The 17,783-nt window shown below is 37.9% G+C and overlaps 1 protein-coding gene and 1 pseudogene across 1 annotated transcript in view; one reads left to right on the plus strand and one right to left on the minus strand.

The window, feature by feature from the left end:
• Nucleotides 1-17,783, plus strand: part of TENM3 (teneurin transmembrane protein 3) — a 672,586-nt gene that overhangs the window by 294,867 nt on the left and 359,936 nt on the right. The window lies entirely within an intron of this gene.
• Nucleotides 187-878, minus strand: LOC102817935 (annotated as a pseudogene).

Genomic DNA, 17,783 nt, shown 5'->3' on the forward strand with positions numbered 1-17,783 from the left:
CTATGTGTGTTGACGTCTCCATCTCCAATGGGCAGTTGTGGAACTTGTTCTTCAGTACAACTTGGTCTTGAGCTGACAGCCTGGCGGGGTGGAGAGAGCACTTGAGGGTGGGAAGGAGGGACTCGCTCTCTACATTACAGATGAGGGCATCACATAATCCTTGGTCCCTGCAGGCATCTCCTTGTATCATCCGGTGTAACGCTTAAAATAGTCTTCGACTTTATTCCGGAAGTCCTCCTTGTCCCGCAAATGATGTTCTAAGGCTTCAATATTCCATGGATCATAAAAATTCAAAAGATCAGTAAATAAAGAGATTCATCCCCAAACAACATCCTTCAGCGTCCTGGTGGGAGCCCAGCCAGTGCGGTCAATCGAATGTTCTCGCAGTAAACTCTGGCAGATGTCTCCTGTCTCTGTGATGTTGGGATACTAGATTCGGGTCAAGCATTTCACTTTGGAGAGCACCATGTTGTACGTTGTACATCAGGAACTTAAGTTTCAAACTGAAACTTTCCACCCTGGAAGTAGTAACTCTCATCTGGGGACACAGTGAGCTGGAAGCAGTGGATTTGTGTTGGGGTCAAGAAAATGAACTGTGCAAGTACAGGGTAAATTCGCTTCAAGTTCTGCAGCCAATTTGATGAGCAGCTTGGACACCCTCCGGGAGGAGTCGAAAGCTGTAGCTGTGACCTTTTGGGACCATCATCGCACTTTAGCTAGCTAGAGTGAGCATCCCTGATGTCTCTGACCTGGGCACCCTGAAACCGGTGAGGTGGTCGGGGGCCCAACACCATACCTGGCCCGTGCAGCGTGGCGGCAAGCAGGGGACTTGGTCCCTCACTGCGTGCAGAGCCGGCTCCCGGACCGTCTCCTAGCATCTTAGAGTTCCAGGAGTCCCTTGACCTCCAGCTTCTGTGTCATTATGATAGATATCCTTCCTGTGTCTCACTTGGATGAGACACAGTACGAACTGTATGAGGACCCACCCCACTCCCATTTGACCGCTTGTTAAATGAACTGATAACATCTTTAAAGACCTTTTTGCCAGGCAAAGTCAAGTTACCTCACAGGGATCAAGGGTTAAGATTTCAACATAAACCTTGTGAGGAAACACAATTCGGTCCATAACATTATAGTATCATGGGAAACAAGAGAGGCAAGTGTGTCAAGAAGGAATATTACCTCTGTCAAATGCTTCTGAGACATTCAATCAGAAACGTTAGCTATAGTTTTATTACAAATAATCAAAACTTATTCCACTGTCAAAAAATTAGGCCAAAAGCAAATTTTAAAAGGTAATAGTTGTTGTTGTTATGTGCCGTGGAGTCGGTTCCGACTCATAGCGACCCTACACAGGGTTTCCGAGGCTGTAAATCTTTACGGGAGCAGAACGCCTCATCATTCTCCCGCGGAGCGGCTGGTAGTTTCGAACTGCTGACCTTGAGGTTTGCAGCCCGATTCGTAACCACTACGCTACCAGAGCTCCTTAAAAAGGTAATAGTAGGTGCATAAAGTTGATTATTCAATTATTCTAAAATGTTAAAATTTGCAAATCATAAAGACTTAAATGCTTTCTGTAGGTGGTTTAAGAATTTTGCCTTCAAATATTCCAGAATCCTTTGTAAAAAAAATGTTGACCATTAACAATGTTCATAATGACCTGAAAGTTAAAAATAGACTGTGCCAATGATCTCCTAAATTGCTCGTTGGTACAATGTTTTCCTAGTAGTCATGGGATTCACTCAATACGTATTCGTACTCAAGGCCAAGGTTTGTTACAGTAAAAGGATACAAAAGAAAATCAGCAATTGGAAAAGGCACATGGGATGAAGTCCAGAGGAAAGCAGGCATAAGCTTCAAAGTGTCCTCCTCCAGTGGAATTGTACAAGACATGCTCGATTCCTATAATAGTTGTGGCAACATGTGTGAAACGTTATCATTCAAGAAGCTCATTAGAGACTCAGTGCCCAGGGTCACCTAGGCAAGCTCTGCCTAGCATGTACTAAAAATCCAGACTCCTAGCAGAAAACCAGGTGTTGTACACAAACCATGCTGGTTGTATTGTTTAAGTGAGCAACTCTTATCAGTTAGGAGGAAACTCCCAAAATCCAAGTTTCCAGATGCCAGTCAAGGGCCAACTTAGCAAGGAGGGCTTTCTAAGGGTACCAGTCTCAGGCCTGCTATATTGACTCTTTTCTGCATACAGATGAAAGCCCAAGAAAAATACAACTTTCCTTATCAATAACACAAAATCAGAATTTCTGTAGATTGACCATTTGATTAATAAACTGTTTCCAACATATTCTAGGTCATTTGGATCTGTAGTAAGCTGAAATTTTGGTCACTTTGTATTGAGAGGCAGTCTAACATATGATAAAATAATCATAGACTTTGTTATCTGACAAATATGCCTTCTAGTTATGGCTCAACTACTTATTACCTCTCTGTATCTCCATTTCGGGTAATAAAACCTATCACTTTGAAGAGTCAATAGGATATTATGTACACACACAGCCTAGAATGGTGCCAAGCACATAATGGATATTAAAAAATAGTGTTGGCATAGGTATTACTGTTAATAATTGCAGTGATCGTTGTTGTTTTATTATTGTCTTTCTTCAGTTAGACATGCCATTACTTTTCATAGATTAATCGGTTGTAATATCCACCCTACCATATTTTCAGCTAAATGGCTTTCAGTTCTTCAATTAAAATTTCAGTTGAACAGTATCAGAGGCATTTTAATAAAAATTTTACCGAGCTTGATTAGTTGATGAGAAGTAAATTGCTCACTTTTGATTACCACATTAACTCTTTCTGGCCATCAGGGTGCCATTTAGAAAATTACCTCTTTTAGTACAGTTCTCACAATGTTACCCAGGTGACCAGAAAGAGTTAATAATGCACCAACAGACTGAGCAGTTTACTACCTTCTTGCTATCAGATCAGTCTCATTATATTAAATGTTTCCCTTCCTATAATTGTCATGTTCTTTAAAAACTGAAATCTTGGATACAGTTATTTATTTTTGATAGACCTTACAAGCTCAGTGGAAGCTATGGTGAGCTCCTTCATAAGCCTAGTATGGGAATAAGGCATTGGTATCCACTACATATTACAGAAAATGAATCTGAAGGGGACAATGAATGCATGATACCCAGCGCATAAGCTGGGCATTCTTTTCTGAGGGTACAGACTCCCTGATTATTATTTGGGTACCAGGGAGTGGTTCAGAGTCCTGGTGTGGCACTGCCGGTTAATGTGCTAAACTGTAAGGTCGGTTTGAACCTCAAGGACGGCTGTTCATGCTCACTAGCCGTACCTTGGAAACCCTAGATAGAGTCAGTCAGTATGAAACAGAAACAAAAAAGGCATTAAACAACAACAGGGAGCCATAGAGATGTACCACCCTAAGTGATTGAGTGCTGAAGAGAATTATGTCTTACAGCAGAATTATGTCTTAAGGCTGCTAAACTTTTGTGTGGTCAAAAGTCCTGTCTTGCTATAATATATACATTTTCCAGTCCCGCTGTTGATGCATTTTTACCACTAATTCTAATACAGTTTTTAATCATTTAGGACTGACCTTTACTTTATTGTATATGAGAGATTACAGTCTTTTCATAATATTGTATTTCTGACTGACATATTTTCTCAAGCACTGTGGTAAAATTGTTGCCACTGAGAAGAATACTTGGCTCCTGAAATATTACTTTTTAAACAGAATAAGGTTGTCTTTTCACTGAGACGTACTTATACTTTGCATATTTTTTTCATTGGTATAAGTATTTACTGGGTCATTGGTGTATGTATTATATTATGTTAAATATTTGAGTGGTATAAATGTCATGTATGACTGACTAGCATTGTAATTTATTTCTGAAATGCTTACTAAACCAGCTATATGCTAATCACTGATATACTCTGAGAATATAAAGATTAAAAAAATATATCAAATTGCTTGAAGTCTACTTGGGGAGATAAATATAAAAACTATTCATGATGACATCATTAAAACTGTATCTACAAAAGTTCAGTAGCAGGAATATACCCAGCTGCTTAAGGAGATCAAAGAGAAAATCTAATCTACTTCGTGGGAGGGAGTCAGGAAAAGCTACCTTTAGGGATGAGACTGAGCAGAATCGTGCAGGATGAATAGAAGTCATCAAAGGAAAACAGGCATCTCTAGCAGAGAGAGGGTGCTGGTGTGGCACTGTAGAATAAACACTGGACTACTAACCAAAGGCTGATCATTCAAACCCAACAGTTCCTTGTTGGAATCCCTATATAGGATTACTATGAGTCAGAACCGACTCATCAGCACTTAATAATAGCAATAATTGTTGTTGTTGTTAGGTGTCATCGAGTTGGTACTGACCCATAGCGACCCTGTGCACAACAGAACGAATCACTTCCCGGTCCTGGGCCAGCCTCACAATTGTTGCCATGCTTGAGCCCATTGATGCTGCCACTTTGCCAGTGCATCTCGCTGGGGGTCTTCCTATTTTTCTTTGACCCTCCCTCCACCTTACCAAATATGATATCCTTCTCTAGCGACTGGACTCTCCTGACAATATGTTCGAAGTGTGAGAGATGAAGTTTGGCCATATTGGCTTCCAAGGAGCACTCTGGTTGCACTTCTTCCAACACAGATCTGTTGGTTCTTTTGGCAGCCCATAGCACTTTGAATATTCTCCTCCAACACCATAACACCGTAACTCAAATGCATCAATTCTTCTATGGTCTTCCTTATTCACTGTACAGCTTTCACATGCATATGAGGTTATTCAAAATACCAATAATAGCAGAGAGTAAAAAACACAAAGTTGGTAAAAAGAATGCTGGTGGTTGCTGGGATATCTAGTACAAACACACAGGAATACACCATAATTTAATTTTGTTGTTTTTTAAAAAAACTGAATTGGAGGAAAACACTAATATATTTTAGCATAGCACAACTGAGACAGTGTTTAACACTTGGTCATAGGAGTCTATTAATTTGGCGTATTCTTTTCAAAGCCCGTGAGGTAGTTATTGTTCTTGTGCTTTGGAACTGGTTTCGACTCATAAGGATCCTATGCCCAACAGAATGAAACACTGCCAGTTCCTGCGCCATCCACACAATTGTTGTTATGTTGTAACCACTGTGTCAATCTGTCTCATTGGGGGGCTCTTCCTCTTTTTCACTGATCCTCCACTTTACCAAGCATGATGTCCTTGTCCAGGGACTAGTCTCTCCTGATTGTATGTTTAATGATTTCCGTATCCCTTTGGGTATAACATAGTAGGTACAATTATTTCTTCCATTTACAGATGAAGAATTGAATGCTTAGAAACATTAAGTAAGCTAACCAAGGATGCCAAGAAAATTAAATGATGGTGAGGGAATGCAGTTCTGCAGGCTTCCAGAACAAAAATATGTAGAAATTAAATAATTTGCTCAGAATTGCATAGTAAATGTCTAATTCAATTCAAATCTCTTTCCTTACTTGAGAGTAATATTGCGAATGATTTCTGTTTGAATAACTAAAAGACAGGTAGAGAACAGTAAAAGCTCAGAATAAACACGGAGTGTTGAAGGACAGTGGTGTGTACTCAGCTCCTTGGGTTAATCATGCGCAGGGATTTTCTGTTTACTATTAGCATAATTACTAGTAACACCATCTTTCATACAAAAGATTTACAGTTTGAATGCTAAATGGTATGTTCACCCTGGATGTGTTGTTAGGTGGTGGCAGGTTGGTTCTGACTCAGACTAACTCTGGATACAAAGAACGAAATACTTGCCCAATCCTGTGCCGTCCACACAATCAGTCCTATGTTTGAGCCCATTGTTACAGCCACTGTATCAGTCCATGTCATTGAGGGTCTTCCAATCTTTGGCTAACCTTCTACTTTACCAAGCAAGATGCCTTTCTCCAGGGACTGTTCTCTCCCGATAATATGCTGCCAAAAGTTTATGAAACAAAGTCTTGCCATCTTCACTTCTAAGGAGCACTCCGGCTGTACTTCTAAAATTACTTGACTGTTGCTTCCATGGGTGTTGATTGTGAGTCCAAGTAAAATGAAATCCTTGACATCTTCAATCCCTTCTTTGTTTATCATGGTGTTGCTTATTAGCCCAGTTGTGGGGATATTCTTATGCATATTGAGTTGTCATGACTGTAATCTTCGATGTTTATCACTAGGGGCTTAAAGACCTCTTCACTTTCTACAAACAAGGTTGTGTTATCTGCATGTCCCAGGTGGTTTTTAATAAAGTTTCTTCCAGTCATATAATCTACTTTCTTGGATTATTTGCTCAGCATACAAACTGAATAACTATTGTGAAAGGATACAACCCTGATACTCACCTTTTTTTAATTTTAAACCACACAGTATCCCTTTGTTCTGTTTGAACAACTGCCTGTTTGAACCCTGTGTATGGGTTCCCTTATTCTGTTTGAACAATTGTTCTGTTTAAACCCTGTGTATGGGTTCCTCATGAGCACAATTAAGTGTTGTGGAATCCACATTCTTCTCAATGTTAACCACACTTTGTTACGATCCACACAGTTGAGTACCTTTGCGTAGTCAGTGAAACAGAGGTAAGCATCTTTCTGGTATTCTGGTATGGTTTTCAGCCAAGAGCCTTCTCATAGCAGCAATGATATTCCTTGTTCCACATGCTCTTCTGAATTTGGTGTGAGTTTCTGGCAGTTCCCTGTTGATGTACTGCCTCAACCATATTTTAATTCTCTTCAGCAAAATTGTATTTGTTTGTGATATTAGTGATATTATTCAGTAACGTCCTCATTCTGTTTGATCACCATTCTTTGGAATGGATATGAAGATGGCTTGCCAGGTAGTTTTTTCTGCAAATTTCTTAGAATAAGTAAGTGATCACCTCCAAACTGTATCCACTTGTCAAAATATTTTACTTGGTGGTCTGGTAGGTCCTGGATCCTTGTTTTTTAACGTACGCCTTCATTGCGTATTGTACTTCTCCCTTCAAAACCATGGGTTTGTCATCATATGGCATCTCCTAAAATGTTTAGCATTGACTGTTTCTTTTTGGTAAAGTGACTTGGTGTTTTCCTTCATCTTCTTTTGACGCTTCCTATGTGTTTTAATATTTTGTTCAAAAATGCCTTTAGCATTGTGCAACTCGGGGCTTGAGATTTTTCTTCTGTTCTTTCAGCTTGAGAAACGCAAGTGTGTTCATCCCTTTTGTTTTGTTTTGTTTTACTCCAGCTAGCTCTTCCTATGTTTCTTTATAATACTTTACTTTTGTCTTTTTTGAGTTGTCCTTTGAAACCTTCTGCTCAGTTCTTTCATTTCATCATTTTTCCCTTCCATATTAGTTCTACACTCAAGAGCAAGTTTCAGAGTCAGCACTGGATGAAGAAACCAAAATGTTATGTAAAAGAAAGGAAGGGGGGATAAAGACCAAAATGGATGTCTGACGAGACTCTGAAACTCTGCAACTCTCCCTAGATACAGAGCATTGTATGCAAAAGTCACTTTAATACCACCTGCCACAGAGTGTATTTAGGACACTTGCTTTGGAAGGTGAGACCAGACAGTGTTTTCTAATTTTAATTATAGTAATTAAAAATTAAAATGGAGACCACCACCCATTTTACAATCATGTAGTCGTAGAAATTGTCAGAAAGCGAAGTGGCTTCTTTGTCCCCATATATTGTATAGCCCTTTGGATAGTCATGTTATTTCCTTGCCCAAGCAAGTTGAAATTTGTTGGATGATTTCTGTTTTGTGGCAAACTGCTTTGATACAGTAACAAACTCAGCATTGCTCTGGCATGGTAACTTGTTCCCTTCTCCTCGAATTTAACATTTTGGAAGACTTATCTGGAATAGATAGTGTGGAATATTATAGGAAAACAACAACCAAGTAATACAATTTCCCAGATTATTAACCCTGTGTCAGGTAATCCTACAGATAGTTTCAAATGGAAAAAGTCTTTACCTCTTTGATAGAAAATAAATGTTCAGTGGGACTAGATACTTATTTTAAAACAAAAAACAAAAAAAAAACTCTATTCATCATGTATTTATTTTGGTGAATTCTGATATTTTCCCTGAAATATTTGTTGGCATTTCTACTTAAAACAACAACAGCAACAAAATTTCTATGTATATAGAAATATTGAGTATTTTAGTAAAATATTTCTTAAAGTATATAGGTCAAAATATGTTTTAGTAAATATTTCTTTAAGTATATAGGTCAAAGATTTAGGGTATTTGATCCTCAGTGAAATATGTTATATGTTGTTATTGTTAGTGCTATGGAGTTGGTTCCAACTCATCGCGACCCTATATAGGGTGTCCAAGGAGCAGCTTGTGGGCTTGAACTGCTGACCTTGTGGTTCACTGACCAGTGTTGATCTTAGAGTGTCACACAAGAAGCCCTGTATGTCATTACATATTAATAATTAAAATAGTACCTACCTCTCAGAACCAATATTATTAAATGAGTTACATATGTTAATGTACATGAAACACTTGAAACGTAACTGACACCTAATAACTATGATACATGTATTTGTTATATTATCTGTTTTTCTAAAACTGTATGTTGGCCTCACACCGAAGAAGGATCTGTCCAAAATGTAGACATGCCGTGGCAAATGGTTGGTGTGGTTGTTGTTAAAGTGCCATGGAGTCGGTTCCAACTCATAGCAACCCTGTATAGGATTTCTGAGGAGCAGCTGGTGGGTTTGAACCACCGACCTTGCAGTTCACACTGACCTTGCAGTCCAGTGCCTTATACTACAGTGCCACATCAGGACTCCATGCCAAATCGTAGTTAAGATAAATGTCACAAACAAGGCTTACTTCTTTCTAACTGAGACATAGAGTTAATTTCAATGGTATCTTTCCACTTTCTGGACACTCCTTCTCAGTACCGAGCTTGTCGATATCTTGCCAACTAATCAGGCTTTTAGTGAATAATCTTTGAGTGAATAGAAAATAAACAAGTAAGGAATAACTAATCTCCTTGAGATCCAGTAAAGAGTAAAACAAGCTATACAACCATTTATATAGATTGTGTGTTTCTATTTACGATAGATTTGCATAGATTAACGATTGTTGTTTCGATTATTGCTATTACTACTTTTGTTTTCTCTTTACAACAAGGCTTTCATTTGAGTAGATTATGTGTAACTTGTAATTATGCTGGGGCAACTGGTGTTGACACTGCCCAGGAAAATTTGGTTGAGGATTGTATGCCAGTCTTATAAAATTAACATCCAAATAGCTTCCCAAGTCTTTTTCCTGTCCACATGGCCATGTTGTAGCTGTAGGGACACAAGACCATTGAATAGGAATGTCACAAGTAATGCCTCTGCTGGGCTTCTGAGCAAAATTGCTGCCAATGTGCGTGCCATGCTTTTTAGCTTCGGTGAAATTTCAGTTAGAAATCTTGTAAGGTTTCTTAGTGACTGATGACAGCTCACAAGTAGGTCAAAGAATCAAATCTTGATTGCTAGAAAAAATACACGCTTTTTTTTTTTTTTCCTTTCTGCCAAGAAAAACAAGAGCCTTGATTTGCTGAAGAATAAACAGAAGTAGCTGCTGCTCAACTTGAAACCAGAGTGCCATTTTTTCCTGCCTGTATGGTGTAGTAGAGCCCTCTGGTAAGAGAAGTTCTGGTAGCATAGTGGTTACGAATAGGGCTGTGAACTGCAAGGTCAGCAGTTCGAAACTACCAGCTGTTCCGCGGGAGAAAGATGAGGCGTTCTGCTCCCATAAAAGACTATGAGTCAGAACCGACTCCATGGCACACAGCCACCTATACATGTAAATGTCCCCTGTTGTTTTAGACGACTTCAGTGTTTAGCATGGAAACTGACGCAGCTAGCTCATTCTAGTAAAGTTTCTGTGAGGTCACCACTTCGGATCCTTGAAAATCTCAACAACTGCCTCTCCTGGTCTCGGAATATGTAGGTTTAGCTCATATATGGACAGGAAAAAGACTTGGGGAGATATTTGGCTGTTAATTTTATAAGCATTATTTGTTTTGTGTTTATTCTTCACTAAAACTCAAGGAGAATGTTATTTCTTTATTTTATATTCATTCAGTTGCTGTACATTAAATGATCAGTTGGCAAGATATCAATATGGTAGATACTAAGATGTGTCCAAAAGAAGAAAAGTCATAAATGCAGTTAATTAATGTGTTTCAGTTAGAAAGAAATTAGACGTTTTAGAATTAACAGTCTGGATGAAGTAGTGTGGAAGTTCTGACACATACTAGCCATTTCTTTACTGTAAGAATGTCTCATTTGGTTTCTAGGTCTTATTGTTTCCTTCTATGTGCTCTCAGCATCTTTTAGAGGTTTTATATAAATTAATATTTCAGTGAAAGTTTTCTATGTCAGTTTTTAGAAAGACTTGTTAAGTGCCATTGTCGCTATAAATCGAAACTGACTCATAGCAACTCTGTATAAGGTTTTCCAAACACTATCCCATGCATTTTACCATAAACCAAAATTTATAATTTTTAAATACAGTTTTTCAGTATATAAAAATTCTTGGTCTCTTTCTCTTTTAGGTAAAGTCTCCTTCTTTTCAGGTTCAGTCTTCTCATTATGTACTTTGAGGTCTTTTCCCAGTTACTCGCTGCAGTTACTTCTCTTTCTGTTTTCATGGTTCATTACTCTCTAAACCAAATTTTCAACTTCAATCAGGTAAACTATTTGCTTACTACTCTCTAGTCAGACAATTTGCTTTCCTCCTATTTTTTAGTTTCTGTACTTGACAACACTTCCCACTTCTATGTAGAATGTCAGTCTTTCTCCTAACCATGAGATCATTTTTTGCCTTTGTTCAAAATGTTTCTCTGTGATACTGTTTCAGTAGAACTCATTGCCTCTGATAATTTTTAACTTTCCACTTGTTTTTTTTTTTTTAATTATGTAACCTTAACTAGTTACATAATTTTGTGTTGGAGGTCTGTAGATATATTTGTGCCCCTATTCCTGTTTTCTTTAGTTCTCCAGTACTCTGTGAACATGAACAAATAAAAAGTGAAACATACTTGGTTGTCTTTGAAAGACAGTTGACTCATTTAGGGAGTATATTGCTTTTAACCTTCCTAATAACTTAACAAAGTTCTGGTGTGACACCACAGGTTAATTCCCTAGACTGCAATGTCGGTTTGAACCACAGAGTTGGTGGTTCAAACTTACCAGCTGCTACCCCATGCGGGGTCGTCATGAGTTGGAATAGACTTGATGGCACTTAACAACAACAATAATTTAACAGAGTCCTAATGTGGCACTGTAGGATAAGCACTGGACCATGAGGTCTGTTTGAACCACAAGATTGGCAGTTGAAACTCACCTAAGAGTTATAACCAACTCGACAGCACTTAACAATAGCAGCAATAACTTAACCTATTTTTCATTAAGTGAAACTTCTTAAGTACTTTCCTTAGGCTTTTGAGTGTTGTTTTTGAACGACAGTAAAAATTCTGGCAGTGTCTAATATTTGGATGATAAAAAGTAGAAATTATTTATTCTAAAATAAACATTTAGATGTTTGTTTTTAAATCAAGTCTCAGGCAGGCATCTTCACAACTCTTATTTAGTAGAGTAGAGCAGTAGACTGCCGTGAGCAGAAATACAGCTGTTTGCCAAAGGTCTACCTAGAAAAAGTTTGTTGTTGTTACTACCTAACAAGATTGGGCTGTTGTGATACAGTGGTGTTTCATTGGCTGATTTTCACAAGTAGATTACCAAATTTTTCTTCCTAGTTTGTTTTTATCTAGAAATTCATCAACATCATGGCAGCACATAAGCCTGCAATAACCGATGGGTGGTACATGTGATATATTGACTGGAAATTCAACCCCAGTCTCTCACATGGAAAAGCATTCTGCCACTGAACTACACCTTCCCCCTAGAAAGAGTTTAATGAAACTATTTTGTTAGAGATTTATGGAATGTCTAGAGATACCAGGCATTATACTAAGTGCTTAGAATATAAAAGTGTCCATTACAGATAAGGGACTCAGATCTTAAAGAGCTTATAATCTACCCAAGTACACTCATAAAGTTAACAAAGCACCTAATGAATGTAAAGTCACCAGTCAAATAGGACTGACTTAAGAAAGTATTGCCTAAGCTGAGATCTGAATGGATGAGTAGAATGTAACTCCAGGTAAAAAGGGGGAGAAAAGGAGAGGATTACAAGTAGGAGGTAGAGATGTTAGTTTTTTGGAAGAACAGGAAGATTATGACAGGTTTGAGGATTCAAAGGAAGATTGTTGTGTCTGGAATATAGAGAGTAAAGATGCTGTATGTATAAGAATATGGATCTTTAGCTAGAAAGCAATAAAGAATGTTGGAAGGATATGACCAGATTGGTATTTTGAATTATAGCTTAGACTACAATATAGAAAAAAACACTAGAATTATAGCTTAGACTACAATATAGAAAAAAACACTAGAGAGAGCAATGATGTGGTAGTAGCGATGAAGAGACAGGTGAAGGTGAATTTTGAAAGCTGTTTATGAGAAGGTATCAATATAGAAGTTAATAAAAGAGGGAAGGAAAAGGAGGCTTTAAGAACAGCACCTTTGAATGATTTCATGAAAAGATGTAGCTACCATTTTCTGAATTAGGTTATACTTGGAAAGAACCAGGCTTGGGGCCTGAGCAAGATCATGAGTTTTGTTTTGAGCATATTGAGTTTGAGGCATTTTGCAGCATCCAAATGAAAATATCAAGTAAGCAGTTAGATACATAGATGTGTAGCTCAAGGGAAATGTCAGAGCTATAGATACCAGTTTTAAGATGATCATTATATAGATGATAATTGAAGCTGTAGTGTAGATGAGATTCCTTAAGAAAAAAACATAGCGTGAGGGAAAGAGAGCTATGAATAATTCCACATGTTCATGGCTCGGTGGAGGGGACAGAACCTGCAAAATAAACAAAGGAAGGACAGCCAGAAAAACAAGGAAGGAATAAATACTGAGGAATGAAGAATGTAGTGTAACAGGTAACAAAAGGATATTTCAAGAACACATAATCAGTATTGTTGAAAGCTTTATTGAAAGATAAGAAATGAAATGTCTCTGTGTTTTGTTTACATGGAACCCATTGATGATCTAAGCAGCTGTATCTATAAAGGTCTGGGAATAGAATCCCTTGACGAGTAAGTGGCAGTTAAGCAAGGGCGGTGGGGTAATGAAAACCTAAACTGTTTCAAGAAGTTTGATTATGAATAGAAAGGGGTAGAATAAGGTGGTGGCTGCATGTGTGATCCAGGGAGTGTTTTAATGTTATGCTCTTGTTTTGTTTTACAAGATTACATAGCATTTAGCATGTTCAAATGTTAATCAGAAAAAGTGGAGAATCAACTATTTAGTTTGTAACCCAAGATCACTGAAATGATATTAAATTTCCATACAGCCTTACCTTTTCTCTGTAAGCATAAAACCGAAAACCAAAACCCATTACCATCAAGTTGCTTCTGACTCACTGCAGCCCTAGAGAACGAGTAGCACTGTCCCATAGCATCTCCAATGCTATGAATCTTTACAGAAGCAGAATGCCACAGCTGGTGGGAGCGCTTAACCATTGTGCAGCCAGGCTTCCCACCTGTAAGCATGTTGGTTTTGGTGTTGTGTGCTCTGAAGTCAGTTCTGACTCAGAGCAACCTTGTGTAGGATTTCCAAGGAGCAGTTGATGGGTTTGAACCACCAAATTTATTAGCAGTCCAGTGCTTATCCTACAGCATCACACAAGGACTCCCCAGTAAGCATAGCACTTAAATATCCACTCATTCATTCAAGAAAATTTTATTATGCACCTTTTATGTGTCAGACAATGTTCTAGGTTTGAGGAATATAACTGAATATTTACAGAGATGGAGAAGATTTGGTGTGAGAGTATGTTTTGAAGAAATCAATAATTATGTTTTGTCCATATTAAATATGAGCTGTCATATGGTCATCTATTTGAAAAGGTCAGTTAGGCTGTTGGAGAAACTTACTACAGAGAATAATCTCTATGAAGACAGCAGCTGTTAGTGTGTTCACTGCTGGCAGCTAATATTTCCATGAATTTTATGAAGTTTAGTTCTAAACTCATTGGGGGAAAATAAACCCCAAACCAAAATTCAAGATGTTGCATAAAAGAACAAATCTAACTGTTTGAAAGGCAGCTCAGTAAAGCCTTAAAATCTAGTGCATTGAAATGCAAAGACTATTTCCACCACAGAAGCGTTGTTTTACAAAATAACTGTGTAACAACCCCACTTCGCTCATCAAGAAATAAAGGCAACATGCTGATAGAATTGCATCAGTAATATTTATTGAACGCCTAATTCATGCTAAAAACTAGGCTATGAGTTGAGATATCATGGTGAACAAAAGAGATACACGTATGTGAGTGTGTGTATGTGTATACAGCTATAGAACTTCATAATTTTGCAAAGAGCTGTGAGGAAGAATTACAGATGCTACCAGAGTTCATAACAGGAAGAACAAACCTAGTTTGGAGGACAGAGTGGATTTCCCTGAGGAATATGAAAGATTCATAGAAAATTTCAAGCAGAGAGAATGGTAAGAAGTTTAATATTTACTGAGTACTCAGTGTGCACGGCACAGTTGTAAACACTTTCATTGTATTAATTAGGTCGATTCTATTACTATTCAAAGTCTACTGATGAGAAAATTAAACCCAGTAGAGTTTAAGGAGCTTATTTGAGTTCAAGCAGTAGGTCGATGGTACCCAAGATTCTCAACCAAGAAGTCTGACTTCACAGTTGAAGTTCTTCCCCTCCATGTGGTCGCCACAACACATGGTGTTTTTGAAGAACTGAGAAATGTCTAAATGACAAGTGAAGAGATCCAGAGGAAGAGTGAAAAGTTAAGGCTAGGGGGCTTGTTTATGGGTTGGACGCATAAGGTTTTATCTTAGAAGCAGTAGAGAGTAATTTCAATTTCAAATGGAGGATGTGCGTATGTAGAAAAAGAAAAAACTTTGACTTCCTTCATTTCCTTAAACCCAATAATCTAACCCATTGCTGTCAAGGTGATTCCAACACATTGCGATCCTGTCGGATACAGAACTGTCCCAAAGGGTTTCTGAGACTGTAAGTCTTTACGTGAGCAGACAGCCTCTTGGGGGTTCCACCAGTCTCTATCCAACCATTAAGCCTAGTCTCTTTTATTATTTTAAGTTTTGTTCCACACTTTTCTCCCATCCTATCCAGGACCTTCATATGTGATCCCTTTCAGATCTGTTGGTTGCTAGTGGTAGCCAGACACCGTCTAGCTCTTCTGGTCTCAGGGTTATGGAGACTAATGTTCATGTGGTCCATTAGTATTAGACTTCTTGTTTCCAGGCATCTTTGATTTTCTTCACTTTTCTCTCTGGACCTGGAAAGAACACTAGTTACTAAACCTTAGGTAGTCACTCACAAGCTTTTAAGACCTCATTCATTACTCTCCAAAGTAAAATGTTGTAGAACATTGTCTTTGTGAACTATGGTATGACAATTGACCTTGGTGCCTCCTAGACCATGGTATTAAAGCCCCAGGCCCAATAACTCAGGAATGAACAGTTATTAAATACATTTTTTTTCCAGAAATTTTGCTTTTGGCTTGATATAGATTGTTTCATGTAATATATATCCTGAAATAGTAAGCAATAATTTCATATCAGAGAGCACATTAAGAGTAATTCAGTGTGTAATGTGTTTGAGGAAGAATACAAAATAGATTTCAATTGCTAAAAACCCAAAAACACAATTGAAAAATCTAGTTTTAAGCAGCATTTTGATAAGGCATCAAATAACAACAAAAGCAGTTATTATCCGTTGCATACTTGTTTAGTGTGAGGATGTGATGCTGTAATCACAAAGAAAGGTACCTTATAACAATTTCATAATCTTAAAGACTATAGTTTTATAATCTTCTTGAGTCTCTTCTATCATATCCTTATCTTGCTTCATTCTAACAATAAATAATAACATCCACCTCTTTTTTTTAAAAAAGCTTTTATTGTGAATAGTGATAGTTTACATAGGAGAACGTCAGTTTTGCACTCATCCTATCATATTTTGTTTCATTGAAATGGTTATAATCCCCTCCATGCATCATCATTTAATAGTATTTGCTTCTATTCCCTCTGTTTTTTGTTTTTGTTTTTGATGTACACAAAAACACTCTGAAATATATAATCATGTAAACAACCAAAGGGCACATTCTGTATGCCTGCCTCCTGGCCACTAGCACGTCACAGTCTTTCTCTTTTCAAGAGTCTAGTGTTCTCAGGTGCTCTATCTCTCCATGCCTCTATCTCTGGTCTTGCTGCTTCTCTGGTTAGGATCCCATATTCTACTCGCTCTCTTCTCCCTTGATGGTCATAGGGTCCTCTGTTCCTGGACTGTAAGAGTAACTACTCCCCATTTATGTTACAAAACTTCTACCTTTACAGTTGTGACAATCGCAATTAGTCATGATAACAATTACTCACTATTGAATCAAAAGAATCCTATCCTCATCTCCTTTCATCAGACTAGATGAAAACAATTCAGTGGCGGATTTTACCTTCCCCTGCACACTATGAAACTAAGCTCCCTCTTGAAAACTTGTAAGCCAGCCACTTCATGCCTTTATAACCCCCTCTTGCCCCCATTTTAGGTAGCCAAGTCTAAGTAACCCATATCTATCAACCCTGTATATTGAGGGTATATGTTTGATCCTTGATGTGAAGACTCCTTCTCTCTTGGATGGCATTTTGGACTACTGCATCCATAAGAATAGGTCAAGTTCATCAAACTGTAGCAATTTATACTTGCTTCCTTTAACACATTTCTTCATCTTCCTCTATTTGAGCTCTGGTCATCAAGCCATGGAAGCTACGTCAAATGTGTACTCTCTGAAAGTTTGGGTGTTCTTGTGCATCTTCCCTCACTTCATATCAGCTGGATGCTTCACTCTCAGCTCTAGCCCTCTGTGGCTGTGTCCTTGTCCATGGGCTCAAGTGTCCCCAGGTATCCCTAAACTTCAGACCAACCAGCCTTTCCTTTTCTCTCATCAGAAGGATGATAACAGTCTATGGACGTACACATAACATCCCCCTCTTTTTAAAAGTTTTAAATTGAATGCTTAGGTGCCCACATTGTGCTGAGTTGTTTCTGTTATTTTTCTTTTTTCATTACAAATTCATGTTTATTGGAAATGCTTTGAGACCTGGCTCAGGTGAATTTTCCAACAAGATTTCTCTTTGCTCCTGTCAGATACCTGAGGCACATTTTATCTGGGGCATTTTAATTCCTCAGCTTGAGGTTTTCTTACATAGATGATGTAAATTTAATGGGCAAATCATGTGAGAAAAATTTCCTGATTTATAAAAATCTGAGATTTAAAAATTTCCTGATTTATAAAAATCTGAGATTTAAAAATTTCCTGATTTATAAAAATTTGAGATTTATAAAAATCTCAAAAGAGATGTTTTTATTTCTCTTCTTTGAGCCTAGGTCAAGACAGGCAAATCTCTTTGTGTCGCATTATTCAGGGTAGGATTATAAGCATTTCCTTACACTGACAAAGTAGTTCTTTGGAGCCCAGCTTTATGGAAAGGCTCCTTTAAATGCCCCACCTTCTGCAGGCCCTGTTTTGTCTTCAGTTCTAGAGCTCCAAATGCCTTTTAATAATGAACCACAAGGTCAAGTTCTTGATTCACTTGTTTTTTGGCCTTGTGGTGTTCCTTACTTTCTAACAAACTCAATGATACAAGTATATTGCAATTTCTAAATAT

Source organism: Chrysochloris asiatica, unplaced genomic scaffold, assembly GCF_000296735.1.
Source record: "Chrysochloris asiatica unplaced genomic scaffold, ChrAsi1.0 scaffold00011, whole genome shotgun sequence".
NCBI classification, from domain to species: domain Eukaryota; kingdom Metazoa; phylum Chordata; class Mammalia; order Afrosoricida; family Chrysochloridae; genus Chrysochloris; species Chrysochloris asiatica.